Source organism: Nesoenas mayeri (genome assembly GCF_963082525.1).
Source record: "Nesoenas mayeri genome assembly, chromosome: 25".
Taxonomy (NCBI): Eukaryota; Metazoa; Chordata; class Aves; order Columbiformes; family Columbidae; genus Nesoenas; species Nesoenas mayeri.
The window spans coordinates 1,211,928-1,230,149 of NC_137549.1; the positions used below are offsets into that span (position 1 = coordinate 1,211,928).

The window sequence follows — 18,222 nt, forward strand, 5'->3', positions numbered from 1 at the left end:
GGATCCCTGCAGTGCACATGGCACCAGTGGGGCCCGAAAAACGTCACCCCCCAGGAGCCTCCATCATCCTCAGGGCTGGGTCAAACTGAAACCAAACCAGGGCAACAGGGCCAGGGCTCCCGGCCGGGAGCTGCAATTGCCTTTCCTCAATGACCAGATCCTGCCACCACCGTGTGCGCAGAGATCGGCTCCCACAGCCCCCCTGTCCGACACACACCCACCGCATCCCCGAGTTTCTACAGGTGTGAGAGCCAGAGGGGAGCGGGGCCCCACAGCCGAGCACGCGGCGCTCAGTGCACGTTCTGGGAGGACACAGGTGGGCAGCACTGGCAGGGGTGGCGTGGGAGTCCATCACCCATGCGGGAACGTGTCTATGTGTCTGGCTGGTTTCAAGGGTCCCTGCGCGGGGGCTGGTGGGCAGAAGATGCTACCTGCAGCAGCCCCTTCCCTGGGAAGACAGAGGCAAAACAGCCCCCAAAGCCTTGGAGACCCCACACATCCCTTTGCCTCCCCACCCTCACAGGGTTCTTCCATCCCCCCAACATGGGTGCCATGCCGCAGGCGTGCCCGCAGGCCGCTGGCACAGCCTCTGTGGTGCAGTGACCACCCACGAGCCCGGCCGGGAGCACACGACCCGCCTCCCCCGGGGCAGCGGAGGGAGCTCCGGGACTGAGATTATTCCTCGCCTCCATCCAGCTGCTTTTCCCCAAGTGCTCTCAGACTAGGGGCTGCTCTGGATGCTTTTTGAGGCAAAGGGTCTGTGATGGCACTGGGAGCGGGCCGTCACGCAGGTACCTCCTGGAGTAGCCGGGTGGGGATGGAGGAGCTGGGCATGGCAGCAGCACCAGCGGACGAGGGCTCGGTGAAGTGGCAGCTGTGCTACGACATGAGGGCGAAGACGTGGTGGATGGTGAGTAAGGGCGGCCGGGTTGGGGAACCAGGGTCAGGTCTTGGCCAGTTGATTTTGGAGGGGGCAGGCCAGTCGTGGTACAAAAGCGCGACTTTGGGCCAAGGACATGGAGGGTCACAGCCCGGACTGGGACTGAGGAGGACAAGGTCTGGCGTGCAACCCACTCGCTGATGTTAGTTTGGTTGGGCGGTTTCCCCGCAGCAGGGAGGCATGCACCCACCCTGGCTCAAGGCAGGGGCTAGGGCTCAGCTCAAGCCTGACTTAAGGCTGGTTTGGGCACAGCCCTAGGCTGGTTTTGGGAAGGAGAGGAACACCTCTGCAGCTTAGCAGCAAAAGGTTGAGACAGGGGCTATGCGTCCCCGAGGACCAGCCAAGGTTTCTGCCCAGGCACTTGCAGCATCTCCCAAGCACTTGTCTCCCTTTGCGAGGAGCTCTGCGGCACCCCCAGATCAGTGCGCAGGATTGCTGGGAAGCAGACAGGCTGAGCAGATTCCTACCGGGAACCACCAGACGCTGCTGCCGCAGCAGCTCAGGCTGGCGAGAGAAGCCCAGAAGCCCCAGCCATGAGCAGCACAGGGCGCTCGGGCACAAACAAACCCTTGGGACGCTTGGGTCACCCTGTCCCCGTGCAGGGATGGCACTCGGCATCATGTCAGCTCCACCAGGGCTCAGGCATGGAGGGCAGGGGCAGATCCTGCCCTGTGTGGCCCTGCCGTGGGTGGTTGCAGTTTCCAGGGCAAGAGGCTGGATCCGTATCAAAGGGTTGTAGGTGGAGGGCACTGACTTTTTGCCCCACTCGGGTTGTCCCCTGTGCCGTGGTGGGAACGCAGTGCCCCTTTGCTCAGGAGCGCCCACGCTGTCTTGGCAGCCCCGTGGCCCTGTCTGACACAGTGAACAGAGCCGGGGCTTTAGAGCAAGAACATTGGCCCTTTGAGGCCGCCTCCGCAGCCCCGCGCCGCCTCTGTCCCTGGCCGCTGGTGAGGGGCAGCCGGGTCGCACCAGGACGGGGGGCGGTGGGTGACGCTTGGCAGGCGGGGAGCGCGGCTGGCAGGAGACTGGGGGGTGTCAAGGTGGCCCTGCTGTCAGGTGCTTTGTGGTGCGCCCGTGTGTGCCGGCTTTCGCACGAGCAGGACATGCTGCTCACCACGGTGCTCACAGGGTTTGGGAGGGTTGGAGAGGCAGTGGGCACATGGGGAGGTGATAAAACATAAATGGGACCCTAAATCCCAAATAAGACTGGTCCTTTCAGCTCCCTCAGCCCCCATTACCCACCCAGAGGACAAGCACATCAGCCACCTGATTTTAACCCTCCAAAAATTTTGGAAATCCACCTTCTGTGCCTGCACCCCTGGGAGATGCCGGCAGGCGCTGGGGCTGTCTGTCCTCGCTCTGGAAGCAGCAGAATTTGGCAAAAGCACTGTTTTGCTGAATCAGGGCTGAGTGGAGATGCTTTCGCTGGGGATGAAAGATGTGGACTGCTGCAGCCTCTCCCTGGTTCCCATTCAGGCATCTCTGCCTGGGAAAGTGCCCTGGCAAAGGTTAGAGCATCCTTGGAGCCAGTCTATGGTCAACATACACTCCCAGCACCAATTCTGCCCCACAATCCCCCATCTCTGAGCCCACCCTGCCCAGCTGGGTGGCGCCAGCCAGCTGTGAACCCCCTGAAACAGGTGGCTTGTCTCCCTGGCGGGCTCTGCCGTGTCTTGTCGCATTTTGCATTACCCTGTATTAAACAGGAGCGAAGGTTGGGGCTGAGGCTCTGTATCATCCCTCCCAGCACGCCCAGCTCTCAGTGCACAACCATCAGCCAGTGAAGGACACATGATAGATTGACCAATGGAGAAAAAAATTAATCAGGCTGAAGGTAGCTGTGAATTACACAGCTAAAAATACCTCTGTGGTGTCTCCTGCTGAGACGTCCCTGAGCAAAGCACCAAAGAGCCCAAATCTCTGCTGACACCCCATCGATCACCCCCTTCTTCATGGGGCTGGAGCAAGCATCTGTATACGAGTGTTTGACGGGCTTGTCTGGCTTCGGCACAGCCGATTTACTGCTGCGCCCCAGCAGGGATGTGGTGGCTGATCAGTCAATGCTAGCACACAAGTCCCTGAGTCAGCAGATAGCAAGCGCAGGGTGAGGCCATCCATCCTGGAAACTAGGCTGCCTCGGGAGAAAGGGAGGAAACCTGCTCACATAAACCTGCATTAAAATGCTCCACTGTGGACGGCTGCGGCGGTGGTTTGCGGTCCGGTCCACCACAGTGGTGATGAGATGCCGGGCACTGCCCAGGGCTGGTGCAGCCACCTGCAGCATCGGTCCCTGGCAGCGCGTTGGCATCACAGCATCTAACACCATCAAACCCTTCCCTGGCGCCGTGATTCCATAGGGTTTATGCAAGAAAAGGCCTTTTTTTTCCCCCCACTTTCCAGGATGGTGCTGCTCAAGATCCCTGCGAAGCCAAGGGCCCCATCACCACCTCAGGGTCCGGGTAGTCCCAGCCCACCAGCACCTCCCCAAAGCAAGGACAAGGGTGCCCGGGCTTAGCCCGGTTCGCAGGTGGCTTCACCCAGATCCGGGGCTCTGCCCGTCTTGGGGTGGCCAAAGGCCACGGGCGATGGGCTCCCTGCGGTGGCCGCGGGCCGGGGCTCGCCCGTGGGCAAGCACTAGGTGGCAGCAGAAGAGCGCGCACGGCCGCGGAGCGGAGCGCTGATCCCGGGGCCGCCGGCGGGGACAGCCCGGGCTGAGCCCGGGGACACCGCGGGGGTTGTCCCCGCTGCCCGGGCGGTGCCGCGGGCCAGACAGGTAGCCCTGCCCTGGGGTGCTCTGATGTGGGGTGCTCTGCCCTGGGGTCCTCTGCCGTGGGATGCTCTGCCCTGGGGTGCTCTGATGTGGGATGCTCTGCCCTGGGGTGCCCTGCCCTGGGGTGCTCTGCCCTGGGGTGCTCTGCCGTGGGATGCTCTGCCATGGGGTGCTCTACCGTGGGATGTTCTGCCATGAGGTGCTCTGCCGTGGCCACCCCGCCATGGCTTGCGGAGGCTGGGGGCGCCGTCGGGCCAATGAGGTCAAGGTTTGGGAGTGACTCTGGCCCCAAGGGCAGGGTGTGGGGGCATTTGGGGTGATCAGGAGGTGAAGGCTGGCTGTGGGGGGACATTGGGACCCTGGTTTGGTGGCATCCTGTCTGCCACCTCCTCCTTCGGGTGCCACAGCGTTGGAGAGGTGACCCTCCCACCCAAACACACACGCACCTTTGTGTAGAGAGGCACACACACATATGCACATGTACACTGCACACAGGAACACACATGTGCTGGCATGCTCCCATCCATGCAAACACACGTGCACATACCCCCATGCACACACACACCCACACAAGCACGTGTGCACACAAGGAGGTGCGCACACACATATAGGCACACGTCTACCTATGCATGCACATGTACGCACACCCATGCACATAGGCACAATATCTGCATGGACACAGTCACACACAAATGCATGCACATGCACTCACAATCCCCTGCGCACACGCACCAACATGCTCAGCCGCAGGCACGCGCCTGCACACACCTGAGCGCCCTCCCATGCACACACATAACTTGTGCATGTCTTCAGAGAGCCACATGTGTGCGCACACCCATGTAGGCACTTACACACATGTGCACACACGTGCACAGGCTTTCCCAAGGTTGCTTGTTAAAAAGTACCCGGGTAGGTAAATAGGGGGCAAGGCTGGGGGCCGCTGGCCGGGGCGCTGGGGCCAGGGAGGCCGCACTGGGGGGACTCAGCCCAGCTGCTAATGACCCACAGCCGGTGCCAGCTCTCTAATCCGTGCAGAGGTTCAGGACAAACTGTACCAGCGATTATATAAACCGACTCGCCTCTATTTATTTAATTCCCTTTTATTTATTTACCGTTCAGCCAATTGAAGGCAGGGGAGTGGTGCATCCCCCAGCCCTCTCCAAGCCCACCATGGTCCCGGCTGCCCGCCAGCCAGCATGAAGGGCTGCGATGGGCCCCAGCACTCCGCGTGTGCCCCTGCCACAGGCCTGCGTGTGCGCTTGTGTTCCTCAGCGTGTGTGTGGTGGTGCCGCATGGCGTGTGCTTGGGCAATGCACGTGTGCACACATGCAAATGTTCATGCATGCACACTGGTGGGCATGTGAGTGCTCAGGCATGTGCACATGCCCACACGGACACACCTGGACTTACATACACATATGCAAGGGCATCCATGCACAAACTGACCCACGTTTGCACGCTGGCACCGTGCAGGAGGCATTCAGCTCTGCCAGCTCCTGTCCCCTGACCCAGGAGGTGACATGAGGACACGAGGCCCTGGCCATGTCTCCAGGGGACAACAGCCAGCCAGGACCCAGGCCAGGAATGATGGGGGGGCAGTTACCATGGGGAAAGCACAGGGTGCACTCGGGGTCCCTGATGTCCCCCCTCACACAGCTGTGTCACACTGAGCCAGGGTCCCATCCTGATACCCTTCTCCCTTGGGGTTGACATGGTGGGGCTCAGGAAGTAGCTGAAGGGGTGCGGCGGGGGGTAACCTGGACCCTACATGCCCCTCTCGCTGGCTGCCCCCTCCCCACAGCATCGCCCACCCTTCCCTCACCATTACATAAAGATGCAATTACAGGAAATCAAGGGGCAAAATGTCTCTCTCAAATTAATAACTGACTTCCTGCAGTTGCAGATTCACCTTCTGCGCTTGTTTATACCCCTGCCCCGCCGCCCGCTTCGGTTAATCCTCCCCGGCGCTGTTTGCCATTAACTGGCTCCGGCACCATGGGGAGAGCAAGACTGGGGCCCAGTTACCCCAGTATAGCTTAGGCAGGGATGTGGTGGGAGCCCTGACCCCGTCCAACCTTGTCTCCCTTGGGCAAGAGTGGGGGATTTGGGGTCCTGTCTGCTCTGCTCTGACCAGCGCCCTTGGCCATGGCACCTAACCAGCTCCTGTGCCGGGGACAGGGCTGGGGCAGGAGAGGGCTCCGAGCCAAGAGTGACGGGGCACTGCCAAGGCTCCCTCCTGTCCTCATGTCAGGGACATGGTCCCTTCCACCGCCTCCTCGCCTCCCTGAACCCTGCCTGGATGGCAGACCCGCTCACCTCCTCATCGCCAGCACTGCCCATCCCCAGATCTGCATCCCACCCCTCCAGCAGCCTCTCAGTGCTCCCCGCACTCCCATTTTGTAACTGGGAGCGGGGCCGGCTTGCCAGGAGCTGGGGCCTGGCGCCAGGGAGCTGGGGCCAAGCCATTGTGCTGCGCCGACAACTCGCGCGGGAGAGCTGGTGCTCCCGGATGAACCCGGCTGGCGCAGCCATTTCCTGGTGCGCTTCTTCTATATTAAAAACAAACAAACAACAAAAAAAAACCACAAAAAAACTCCACACAAACAAAAATTCTTAAACTAGTTAAGGTTGCTAAGAGACAACAACTTTACATCGTGCTTTATTGACAAAGCCCAGCTCTTAATAAGCTCAGAAATGAACAGCAAGCATCTAGGAAAGCCTACACTGTGAGGCCAGGAGCTGAGCATGGTGGCCTCCTTCCTCCCCGCAAAACACCCTTACTTCTGCCCATCCCTCAGGGACCAGTCCTTCTCCCTTAGGGTACCCCACTCTCAGCCCTGCCGGCTCCCCCGGGAGGCCCAGGCACCCATGGGGTCCAGCCACGCGCTGCCAGCACCGTTGGTGTTTTGGAGCTGCCTGCTTGGCACAGGTACAGCGCCCAAAGCCGCCTCTTCGCCCTTCTGCCAAACACCCACCCGCCTGGGCGCAGCTGGAGATGCTGCTGGCTTCCTCGGGAGGGGAAGGGGAGCCGGTCACGATGCCGGCTGGCTCCATGCTGCCTGTCCCCGGCACAGCCAGGGCGTTGGGTGCCATGAGCCCAGCTACCGGTGATAAATCAGTCATCAGCATAAGAGCAAACCATTCCCGTGTGGGGCCAGACTTGGTGTCTGCGCCATCATCGGCAAAGTTGCGGCAGGGAGAAGCGGGTCAGACTGGGCTCTTTGGCACGAGGCGGGTGCTGTGCGTGCTGGGGCTTGGGCGAGGGCCCGGCCGGCAGCGTGTGCAGGCAGGAGCGGGCAGGGAGCGGGTGCCAGGGAGGGCTGGCAGCCAGCTGGGGCGGCAGGCGGCTGCGGGGCATTCGCAAGAGGCGGGCACCACCCTGCAGCCAGCAAGGAGTGATGGGGAAGGAGTGCAGGTTGTCCCCTCTGCCACCCACCTGTTGTTCCTGGTGGGCCACCCCCAGCCTGCCACCGCATCAGTTGTCCCCGGGGGAACAGCTCCTTCCTGCCCATTGGGGACCCCAGTAGGGACATGGGGACAGCTGAGATGAGAGGACAAGGCATGGGCAGGAGGTGACAAAGGTGGAAAGGCCAGGATGCTGATCAGAAGTAGCTGGGGTGGGGGGTACAGCACAAAGTTTGGGGCACCTTGGGCTGAGGTGGGGCACTCTCATTGCTCCCGGGACTGGCTCGGCTGCCCCTCCTCTGCTGCAGCTCCCAGGGGAGCTCAGTACCCTCAGTTCTCCCTCCACTGATTATGTGAGGGCTCCAGCCCCCACAGTGAGGTGAACCAGGCCCCAGGCATCCCCCTGTTCCCCAGCTCCACATGCTGGCTTGGTGCCCGAAACAGTGCCAAGCCCAGCTTTGGCCCCGCCGCAGCTCCGGCCCCTGGGGAAAGGGGATGCTGCAGGCTCCTGGCTGCTCCCAGAACAGTCCCAGAATTAAAACCAGTACAGGAGCACGTGTGAGGAAGAGGAGGATGGGGGGGGTGGGTAGCACTTCAGTTGCATAGGCCCGGGGCACTGGGGCACCCGTCAGCACACGGAGCCTGGGAACGGCAATGGCTGAGTTGACTTTGGCTGCGGCGCGCAGCGCCCGCCCTCGCAGCCTGGAGGGGGGCCAGAACCCCACACCCCCGGCAGCACTGCCCCCCAGCATCCCTGCACGTAGAGAGGTGACGGACACAGCCGGCAGGAGGGGATGTGCCACCCCACAGCATCTCCTGCTTGCCCAGGGTCCCCTCCCTAGGAGGCCTCAGGTACCACTTCTCCCAACGCCAGGGGTAGGTGGGGGACAGGGACACATCCCCGCCTGCCTTGGCCACGTCCCCAGCTTTTCAGCTTAGTGCTCAAATCAGCTTGCGAGGTGCCGGCTGCTTAGCACCCAAATCCCCAGCCAGGGCTAAAAATAACCCCCTGGGCTCGGCGGGTGGCAGCTGGCATCGCTCAGCACCGCCCTGGAGCCATCGCGGAGGGGCCTCGGAAATGCCACCACTGCGGTGGGGGACGAGGACTGAGAGGCAGGATCTGGCCCCACTGCTTAGCCAAGTGTCCTTACCCGCCACAGGGCACCTCAAGGCTCTTGTCCCCGGGGTGGAGGGAGACGGCAGAGCTGGCCTGGCAGTGCCACCTGTTCACCCCACTGGGGCGACCGGGTGCGGTGCCAGGTGCTGCTGGCCTTCAGGGGGGCTGGAGATTTTCGCCTGCTGGCAGGATCTCTGCCGTACACCCGGGAGCGTGTTTCAGGGGGAGGGTTTAATGTTCTCGTCCTCCCCTGGTGACACTGGCGCTGCTCCCACCCCACCCCTGCCTGCCCTTGTCCCTGGCACTGCCCCAGTGCCTGCCCCACAGACCATGCACCCCCACCTATGAGTTTGTGGGGGGGGTGCTTGGGGGATGCTGGCACTGGGACCCCTTGGCCATGGGGAGGAGCAGGGGGGTCACTGCCGCCACGTTGAGGTGGAAAACTTGCATCCCTGAAGTCAGCGGGGCCATTGGCATGAGTGTCACCCACCCTCACGCTGGTGACAGGCAGCACCTTCACACCTATGGGGACAGGGACAATGTGACCCCCAGCCCCGCTGAGGCAGCGCCTGTCCCTGGCAGCTCCCGGCTGCCTCGGCCGCGCCGCGCCTGCCTGCAGCACGCTCAGAACATCGCCGGAGCTGTCACCGGTTTAAAAATAGCGTCTCGGCAGAGTGCAACCGCGTTCCCTAAAAGCCATGTGGTTCGAGTTAGAGGATTAATTGGAAATGCTTATTTTGATTTGCAAAGTGATTGGATTTTTCCAGGGCATTTTGAAAGGAAAAAAGTCTGAATTTAATTATCACTATTCCAAAAAGCACCATGGGACCGAGTGTTTGAGGCTGTCTCATGTTTGCTTCACACCCCTCTCCAAAAAGCAGGCAGGCTGCAGGGGACGCGGCGCAGCGGGGACGCCTCGCTGTGCCCCGCACCCGCCGTCGGGCCAGTCCCGGCTCCCGGCACGGGGCGAGGGGCCGGAGCCGCGTGTCCTGCCGGCTGCTGCCCGTCCCGAGGGACCAAGAACCTCCAGCAGCCGCCGGCCGGCCTGTGGCGTGTGGCACTGTGTGCCCAGCGCGGCTCCGGCAGGACGTGGGCGCAGGGGGAACCAAGTCAGCACAAGCCAGGCCCAGTTTTGGAAGGGTTTTCTTTCACCAAGTCGCTTTGTTTTTACCAAAATGGATTTTCAGCACTAATTGCTTTTTTTTTTTTCCTTGGGGAAAACATCATTTTCAATTACATTTCTCTGGGTTTCCATTGAAAAATGAAAAGCAAATGCTCTTGCACGCTGGCAAAACGTGGAAAAATGTCTAGGAATATTTTTGTCCAAATGAAAACAGTTTCAGTTCTTTTTCGAGATCTCTTTTTTTCCTGAAAAGAAACCACAGTTGCCTTCCCAGTTATTCTAGTCAGACTGGTTTCGAGACAGACTTCCCAGTTCAGAGGCTGGAGCTGGGTCCATGGCGCTGCGGGGCAGGCGGCGCGGGGCTCCAGGCAGCCCCGAGCCATGGCCGCCACGGCACGCTTCACTGCCGGTAGAAAGCCGGGGCAGGAGCGGGGTGAGACCGGCCTGCAGCAGCAACAGCCCTGCACTGGGGGGGCGGCAGGTCTGGGGTGCACCGGGCAGAGACACCCAGCCCCATGGCCAGGGATGCTCCATGCAGGAGCCTGGGATGGGTGGGGTCCCCTCCGGGGCTTTGGGGATGTGACCCAAACCCGGTATTTATGGGGACAATGTGGAACCCAGGCATTGCGCCACGCTCCTCGACGCCCTGCTCTCGTCTCACGAGTGCAGTGCGGGGGTGCCCGGGGACACCTCCATCAGCTTCCTCTTGTGCCAACAGGCTGTCGGGGTGGGGAATCCCGGCCCTGGCCCCACGTTTTGCAATTGGTTTGATTTCCATGTGCGTTTCTGTGCTTTGCACAGGAAGCGGCAGCCGGGGCCGGGGGGGGGGTAACAGATGGAACTGGGGCTCTTCTGCAGCCCCAGGGGATGAGCCGGCGCAGAGCATGGGGTAGGGGACACAGCAACGGCCCGCGGGGGCCTGCTCCTGGCCAAAGAAACCCTGAAGGCAGGGTGCCTCCACCCCTGCAAAATATGGTTGGTTTGGAGGGTTTTTTGCCCCCCAGGCATGTCTGGGCATCAGGGCCAGGTCAGGATGGAGAGGCCACACGGATTGGGGGTAGCCCCGTGGCGAGGAGGCTGTGGCTGCAGGAGATATTGGCTCCGCACATGCCAAAGGGGAACACAAAAATCAGTGTTAAACGTTATCACTGGGCTGAGATTTGGCTCAGCTTCCCCGCCCAGCACCTTGCCTGCCCCTCGGGAGCACAGCCGGGACGCCCGGGCAGGTGGGGAGGGGCTGCACGTTCCACGGGGAGAGCGCTGAGCTGGGAGCGGGTGCAAGACCCCATGTCTCTGCCACAGCAACAGTCTCACCCTAAAAGCACAAAAATGTTGGTTTAAAAAGATTCAGGATCCAGCAGGAAAATCCCCCTCCGCAGGCTCGGTCTGCTCCCACTTCTGCCAATGGCTAAAAGCCAGCATGGAGCTGTGCCTCAGTTTCCCCACTTGTCAGATGGCTGGAGGTGGTGATTCTCCTGGGAGAGCAGGGCCAGATTCTGCCTTCAGCCGCAGCATGGGAAGGGGACAACAGAGCCACTTCTTAACCCCAAAACAGCGGCAGGTTTGGGCTCAACCCCAGCGCAGCAGTTGGGAGCAGCAGCCGAGTGGGAGCCGGAGAAGAAACGGCCCCGGCGCTGGCAGCGGCAGGACGGTGTTTGCTGGTGCGGTCACGTGGCTCCTGCCACATATTGACACACTGGAGCAAGCCAGCCCGGTGACAAACATGGTGCCACTTGGGTAAACACGGCCCCTCGGAGGAGACGCATCTGTGGCTGCCACAGGGAGAGACCCACTAAACGAGAAAAACGGAAGAAAAAATGAAAGAAAGGCCAAAAGAGAGGGGAAAAAGGGGGAAAGGGGTGAAAATGGAAAAAAAACTAATAATAAAATCAAGCCAAGCAGAAACTGCCTTAAAAAAAACATTTTGCCATTTTGGTCGCTGCACACTGGGCTGGAGGAACGCTGGGAGCCGAGTGCCCTGCTTGCCATGCTTCCTAGTGAAAAAAAAGCAGCAGCCAGCAGCCCAAAGTGGGGACACAAAGTCCACTTGTCACCCGCCGGCTGCACCCACCGCCCTGCGGCGGCAGCTGGGTGCTCGCGCGGGGCGGCCGGCACACAATAGCGGCTGTTGTTGCCGGAGCGGGAGCTGGCCGCGTTTCAGGGCCGGGCAGAGCATGTGCTGGCAGCCAAGGGCTGGCGTTGCTGGTGTTAACTCTCCAGGTCCTGCTCTGAGCCCCCAGCTGCGGAACAGGGAGGGAAATGGCTGCTGAACTGGCTCCCTGGCTTGCTGCGGGTGGGGGAAACTGAGGCACGGCTGCGTTCACCTGGGCAAGGTGTTAAAGCGAACGGGCCTGTCCCTCTGCAGCCTGTGAACACGCTGCCCCGGCCCCTCTTCCTGCAATAATTTCAGGTTTATGAGCAAAGTCTGGACCAGGACGATGAGAAATCCCCCCTCTGCACCACGGCCCCTTCCCAGGGTCCCCACCACCCAGCCTCCCGCTTGCCACCCCGGGACGCTGCAGAGGGGACAGAATCACCGTGGCTGGCCAGGCCAGCGCTCACCGTCGGCCAGCGCGGCGCAGCACCCTTGGCCAACGCTTTGGGCGCCGTGTCCCCACCGAACGCCGGGGCCGGCGAGCGCGGCTGCAGGTGGGTGCTGCCGCCTCTGCATCGGGCGAGCGCGGCCCCCGCGCCAGCAGCTCACACAACTGCTGCAACCACAAAAGCCATTTTTTCCTCCCCGCTCGGCAGAGCCGCCCGGTCCTGCTAATAAAAAAAATAATAAGGACATGGAAAATTCTATAATATCCCTTTCCAGCTCCTTGGATTTGGCTTTTGCTAATTCGAAGCAGACCCTGGAGGGGGTGGGGAGAGTCAAATCAAACCAGAATCACGGCACGGAAAGCCAGTTTTCACAAAAAAAACAAGCCAGCAACCCCAACATTTGAATGCAGCAGGGAAGAAAAAAGTTTAATGTGTGCTTAAAAACAAACGAGCAGTGGTATCATTTTTAATTAGGAGCCTATTTTCAAAGCCCTTATTACTTACAGTACGCTCAGCATCCGAGTAATTTTCCTCTCTCGTAAAATCGTGGCAGGGGAAGGGGGAAAGCGAGCCCTTTGTGTAGCCGGAGAGCTTTGCAAGGCGAATATTCATGCCAATTTGTCTGCAATGATTGGTTTAGCTATAGACGTAGGCTGGCAATTGTTGATGTGAGTTGCCAAACTTTTCCCTGAGACGGGACCCTTCTCCTGATACCACTTTTGCACATGCCCCTGGTTCCCGTTGCTTTGGGACGTGTTTCTGTGCACCAGCGCAACTGGAAGCTCGTTCTGGAAAACTAATATCATTCTTTGCCATTCCCTTCAAACTTTCTTCTTGCAAATTCCAGCCCAGTTTTCCCCTTTGGCAAACAAAACCCTCAGAGAAAACATTTCCTACTGCGGCAAACGCCGGGTCCAAAGGGCCGCGCAGGGGCCGGGGCCGGCGCTGGGGTCCCGCTGCGGCTTGGCGGGTGCGAGGGCTGTGAACCCCACGCCCAGCCCCGCTGTCAAACTGGAGCAACTGGGCGATAGCAATTTTCCATCGCTGCTGCCGTAGCTGAGCCCCTGGTTTGCTCTGGAGCCGGGTCCCTGGTGCTACATGCACCGAGCGCGTGGGGCCCGGGGCCAGGCACAGTGCCCTGGCAGCATCCCTGCACCGGAGCCGGCAGCAGGTACCTCGATACCTCCCCGCACTTTTGTTTGCTTTGGCAACCGATTAAAATTCCCCCATGATTCCTCCCCCTCCCGCTCGGGCTCCAAAACGCCACCGCCGGCTGCTTTTGTCCTCCCCGGGCTCCAGCAGCTCCTGGGGACCGAACCCTCGGGAGACGGAGGTGCCGTCTGTGTCCAGGAGCGCAGCGCCCAGCGCCCCCACCACCAGCCACTTTCACTTTCAGCTCCCCAAAGCCAGGGGAAGCTTCCCTGCTCCTCTGCCCTCCCCCCCAGCAAAGGCATACGTGGGGTGATTTTGTCCTCTCCCCCACCCTTGGGTGCTGCTCCTGTTGGCACACAGGAGCGTTTCGGGGCCCCCGGCATCAGGGTGGGCGCAGCGCGGCGGCACCTGCGGGCAGCGGTGCGATGAAGGCAGGAGCCCCGTCTGCCAGGTCCCTGCGCAGGGCGGTAAAGCAAAGCAAAGCAAATCTGGATGCACTCGCACCGAACAAAGAGCCGGGACTGTTATTCCTCCCCATTCCTCCCACATCAGAAATTTCCCCAAATTCCCCGACACTGCCACCACAAACCAGCCCTAGGACAGCGGCCGCTCTTTTTATTTCTTTTTGCGGGAGCGGGGGGGGAAAACCAAGTTAGGAAATGTTTCCTGGTTGCATTTGGGGGTTTGGTTATTTTGTTTGGTTTTAAGAGAGTGAAATTTCAGCATTTGCAAGAGTTCCCGGCACCTCCATCCACACGTCTGCAAAAACCCGACGAGGTTTTGCTGCGGCCCCGTGAGTGGATTCGAAGCCGTTCGGCAGCAGTGGGACCAGCACACGTGGGGAAGAGGCACTAAACTCTCCCTTTCGATGCACAGAAATAACGCTGAGGGTGACTGGGGCACAGGCCCTGGGGAGCTGGGCTGCCGGCGCGGTGCGGGCGCTGCGGAAAGGGCTGGGGCGGCCGATTCTCACCGCCCGCAGCTCTTCAGGGTCCGGTTTCCAAGAAATCTGGGGGGCAGAGGTAATGTTTGAACTGATGGAAGAAATACAGATGGGGAAAAAAAAGAAATGGAATTTATATTTATTTTTTTACATCGAACCTGCGGCCAAAAGAAAAGAAAAAAAAGCTATAGCAAAATATCCTAAAAAACCTTGAAATTCCTGCAGAATAATTCACTGAATTCTGCTACCAATTTCTTTCACTAAAATCCCCCCATTGTCACCATCGGTTTCACCAGTTAAAAACACGCTTTACAAAGAAAGAGAAAATGACAAAAAGAACCCCTTTTTCACTGCACGTTTTGGCTCCGAGCTGAGCCGGGCCAGAGCGCGCTGCCTGCTCGGGATCCCCGCCAAGAGCCATATGCAGGAATAAAGTAAATAAATTCTGGTCAAAACCAGAATATTCTCTTTAAAAGTTACTTTAAAAGAAAATAAAGGCAGCAACAAAGCGATTCCAATGGGGGTTATTTCCCTTTCTCTCTCTCTTCGCAGCGAGGGCTGTGGCTTGGTGGTGCTGGCGATCCCGAGCGCTCAGCCAGCAGAATGGGGCCTCGGAAAAAACCCTGCGAAAATGCTAGAAATGAACCCAAAAACAAGCTGGTGGGGCCGGGGGACGCTTTCCCGTGGGCACAGGGGGGGTCACCCAGCCCTGCGCCGCCCCACGGGTGTCTGCACCCATCGGCTGAGCCCACAAGTTGGCATCGAGGTGTCTCTAGCAGCACAAATCAACCATGAAATGCCCTTTAGAAATAAAGCCCAGCTCAGGGGAGGGGGCACGCGCAGCGTGGCCGTGCCGGGGGCTCGCGGTTTGGGTCGGTGCTGGGCAGCCCACGGGCACATGGCCGGGGGGGAACAGCCTGAGCCCCCAGTGTGGGGTTCCACCAGCAGATTTCACTGGGTGAGGGGTTAGGGCAGGGACATTTCCACTTGTGCTTAGCGCTGGTTTTATAGCCAGGCGGCCGGAGCCTGTGAACGGGCTGTGGTACAAACCTGAGGAACGAAACAAAGGGCCTGATCCAGCCCCTCCGCCTCTGCACCAGAACAGGAGTAACTCAGCTTCAGCCCCCAGGTTCCACCCTTGCGAAAAAACATTAGGAGAAACAGAACCAGACTCCAATTCCCCCCTCTGTTTTTTTTCATTTGAGGCAGCAGAGATGACCTGCATAGGAAAATAAAATTGGGCTTGGATTTCCCCCTCCCCTACTTGTAATGCTGTGTACAGGCAGCCCAGAAACAACAACAAAAAAGGCTTATTGTTCTTTTGGTAGTTTTCTGACTGAGGTTTATTCTAGGAATGGGGGCTGAGGCTGCGGTGGCTGCAGGGAATGGGGACAGGTCAGCAGCGACGTCCAGGGGCTGCTCCCCAGCCCTGTGGCCAGCAAAGCCTGCAACCCCCCGACCTGCACCCGACCTGCACCCCACGTGCACCCCCAGCCTGCACCCCAAGCCTGCACCCCACCTGCACCCCCCCACCTGCACCTCATCTGCACCCCCAGCCTGCACTCCTAGCCTGCACCCCACCTGCACCCCCCCACCTGCACCTCATCTGCACCCCACGTGCACCCCTAGCAGAGCTGCCCAGCTCGGGCGCCACGGCCGGGTCACCGTCCCTCTGGCCTCGCCAGCATCAGGGACCTACAGGTGCCACTCGCTGCACCGAGATGGTTCCAGCCCCAGGCTGTTGCCTCTGTGGTTCTTGCAGGATCAGTCCCCAGGCCCCTCGCTGAGATAGGAGACATGGGATTAATTTAGGGGGGACACAAAGCGTGCTGTTGGAAATCCATGAGGGTGGCTCAGAGATGGGGCCAGCAGCCCTTCAACCCCACCTTTGAATCGTCCAGGAAATACTTCAACAGCATTACAAAAATAGATAAGGCAGAGCCCCCTTCCCCATCGTCCCGAGTCCCAGGCCCTTGCAAAAGTGAAAATAAAAACCCAGCGCTGCTTTTCCCCCCCCGCCGGGGATCGTCCCCTTTCCCCTCCTCGCCGGCCCGTCAGCAGGGTGGCACCGCAGCCCGGCACGGCCGGCACCGCCGCAGCACCGGCGCTGCAGCCGCACGTCCACGTCCCCCCGAAACGCGGGAGCCGGGGCGCAGAGGGATCGCTGCAGCACCAGAAAGCACTGGGGAAGGGGGCGGGGGGGGCAGGCGGGTGCCGGCAGCAGCCTTGGAACCGGTGAAAAATCGGCCGTGGGGGACTACGGTGGGTCCGTGGATTCCCTGACAATCGGCAAATCCTTCCCCAGGTTTATTTTTGCGCCGCATCTCACCTGGCGTCGGGCAGAAAATGAAACCTGCGTTCTGCCAGCAAAGTTACCGCGAGTTCACATTCCTCCAGGAGCCGGGACGAGGCGGGCGAACCGCTCCTTTCAGCCAGAAGCCTTTTCTTCGGCTTCAAAACAGGGAAGCGGCTTTTTTGGGGGAGCAGATGGTGATGAGGGAAAAAAAAAATAATTCTAGGGCTAGTAAATATAAAGAATGTGGTTTTTTTAATATAAATCTGGACCCAAATTAATCTCGTTTCCATAAGGCTGAGTGCCATACTTCAGTGTCTGACAAACAACTTGAGCAGCAGTAAAATACACCCTGTGAACGCACAAATTATGCCGTGTAACATCCAGTATCTCGGTATGCGCACGGGGGGTTTAGCAGGCAAAGGGGATACGGGCATGGATTAAATAAACCTCTAATATATACAAAATCCCTGTTAAAATCGGGCTGATCCCTTGTGAAAATGATCAGGGCCTGCCGAGTTCTCCAAAAAAAAAAAAAAAAAAAAAAAAGGAGAAAATGATGAAATAAAAACTCGGGGATGTCAGGGCAGCTTGTTTTAATTTTATTTCAAAAAGATATAAAAAATATTTATCATAATATTTATCACACTGAAATCTTTGAGCATGAAACAGACAGATTATGTTCCCGTTTGCTTAAGACGAGGAGCGTGCCTAAAACACGGGGGTACAGCGCTTGCTTCGGGCCTTCGTAAATTGGGAAAGAAAATCTAATTTTTATTGCCTTCCCATAGAAAAATATCATTGGAAAGGATTAAAAGATTAAAGGATAACACGGTAACACAGGTTAAAAATACAGGTCCAGACACAGAAAGAGTCAATAGGAATGAAGGGACACGCTCCCCCCAGAGCTCCCTCCTCCTCTCCCGGACCCAACCGCGCTCCCGGGTCGCTGCCCCCTTGGGACTGGGGTGGAGGGGCGACCCCAGCGCCCCCCCAGCCCCCGCGTACCGGCTGCACAGCGGTCTGTGGCTTTAAGAGAGACGGGGGGTGCAGAAGCGGGACCCGGCTGGGAGAAGGGGGTGCTGGGGGGTGGTACGAGGAGTATGGGGGACTGAAGGTGCTGAAGGGGCACAAGGGAAATAGGGGGGCCAGGGATGGAGCACCCTGAAAAGCGTGGAGGGGTGGGAATGGAGGATGCTTTGGGGGGGCCCTGAGGTTGGGGGGGTGATCAGGGGACGCGGAGGGGGGTGTCCGTGGGGCACAAATGGGGGTGAGTGGAGAATGTCCGCAGAACAGGGGTGGGGGTGTCCGTGGGGGTGTCCGTGGGCGGGGGCCGGGGCCGTGCGGGGCCACGGGGGATGCCCGCGGGCGGGGGTCGGGGCCGCGGTGCCCGCACGCCCTGGTGCCGCACGCCGCGGTGCCGCTGCGGGGGCGGGCGGCCGGGCCCGGCGCTGCCCGCGGCTCCTCCCCGTTCTGCGGTAGCTCCGCACCGGGGCCGCGCCCCCCCATCCCTCCCTCCTTCCTTCCCCCCCCCCACCCCGCGCCTCCCTCCGCAGCCAGCCGGCCCCGGGGGGGCCGCGACGCAGCCCCCGCCACCTACCAGCACCATCCGGGGGCCGCCGTCGCGCTGCCGGGCGAGCGGGGCCGGGGCCTTCTTCTTCTTCGTCTTCTTCTTCCTCCTCCTCCTCCTCCCCCCTCTCCCTCCCCGCCCCCGCACCGGGAGCGTCCCCTTCGCAGCGCCGCCGGTGCCCCGGGCGAGGGGAGGAGGCAGAGGAGGAGGAGGAGGCGGAGGCGGCGCGGCGGGAGGAGGCGGCGGCGATGGGGCCGGGGCTCTGCGGGCTGCGAGGAGGAGCCGTGCCCGGCCGGAGTTGGGCTTCGCTGGGGAGGGGCGGGGGGGATGCCAGCTCTGCTCTGCCCTAGGCGCAGCCCGGCCCT

At 60.2% G+C, this 18,222-nt stretch overlaps 1 long non-coding RNA gene across 3 annotated transcripts; it reads right to left on the bottom strand.

The window, feature by feature from the left end:
• Positions 1 to 13,663: 13,663 nt before the first annotated feature.
• On the bottom strand, positions 13,664 to 18,037 carry LOC308049696. Of its 3 annotated transcripts, none has more exons than XR_013923321.1 (4): positions 17,888 to 18,037; positions 16,324 to 16,464; positions 15,045 to 15,213; positions 13,664 to 14,060 (listed from the first exon to the last, which is right to left on the bottom strand). It is a non-coding gene; the product is annotated as an uncharacterized lncRNA (long non-coding RNA). The 3 variants fall into 3 exon arrangements; XR_013923322.1 differs by having other exon boundaries at positions 13,664 to 14,085; XR_013923323.1 differs by having other exon boundaries at positions 16,324 to 16,509.
• Between the last annotated feature and the right edge of the window lie 185 nt (positions 18,038 to 18,222).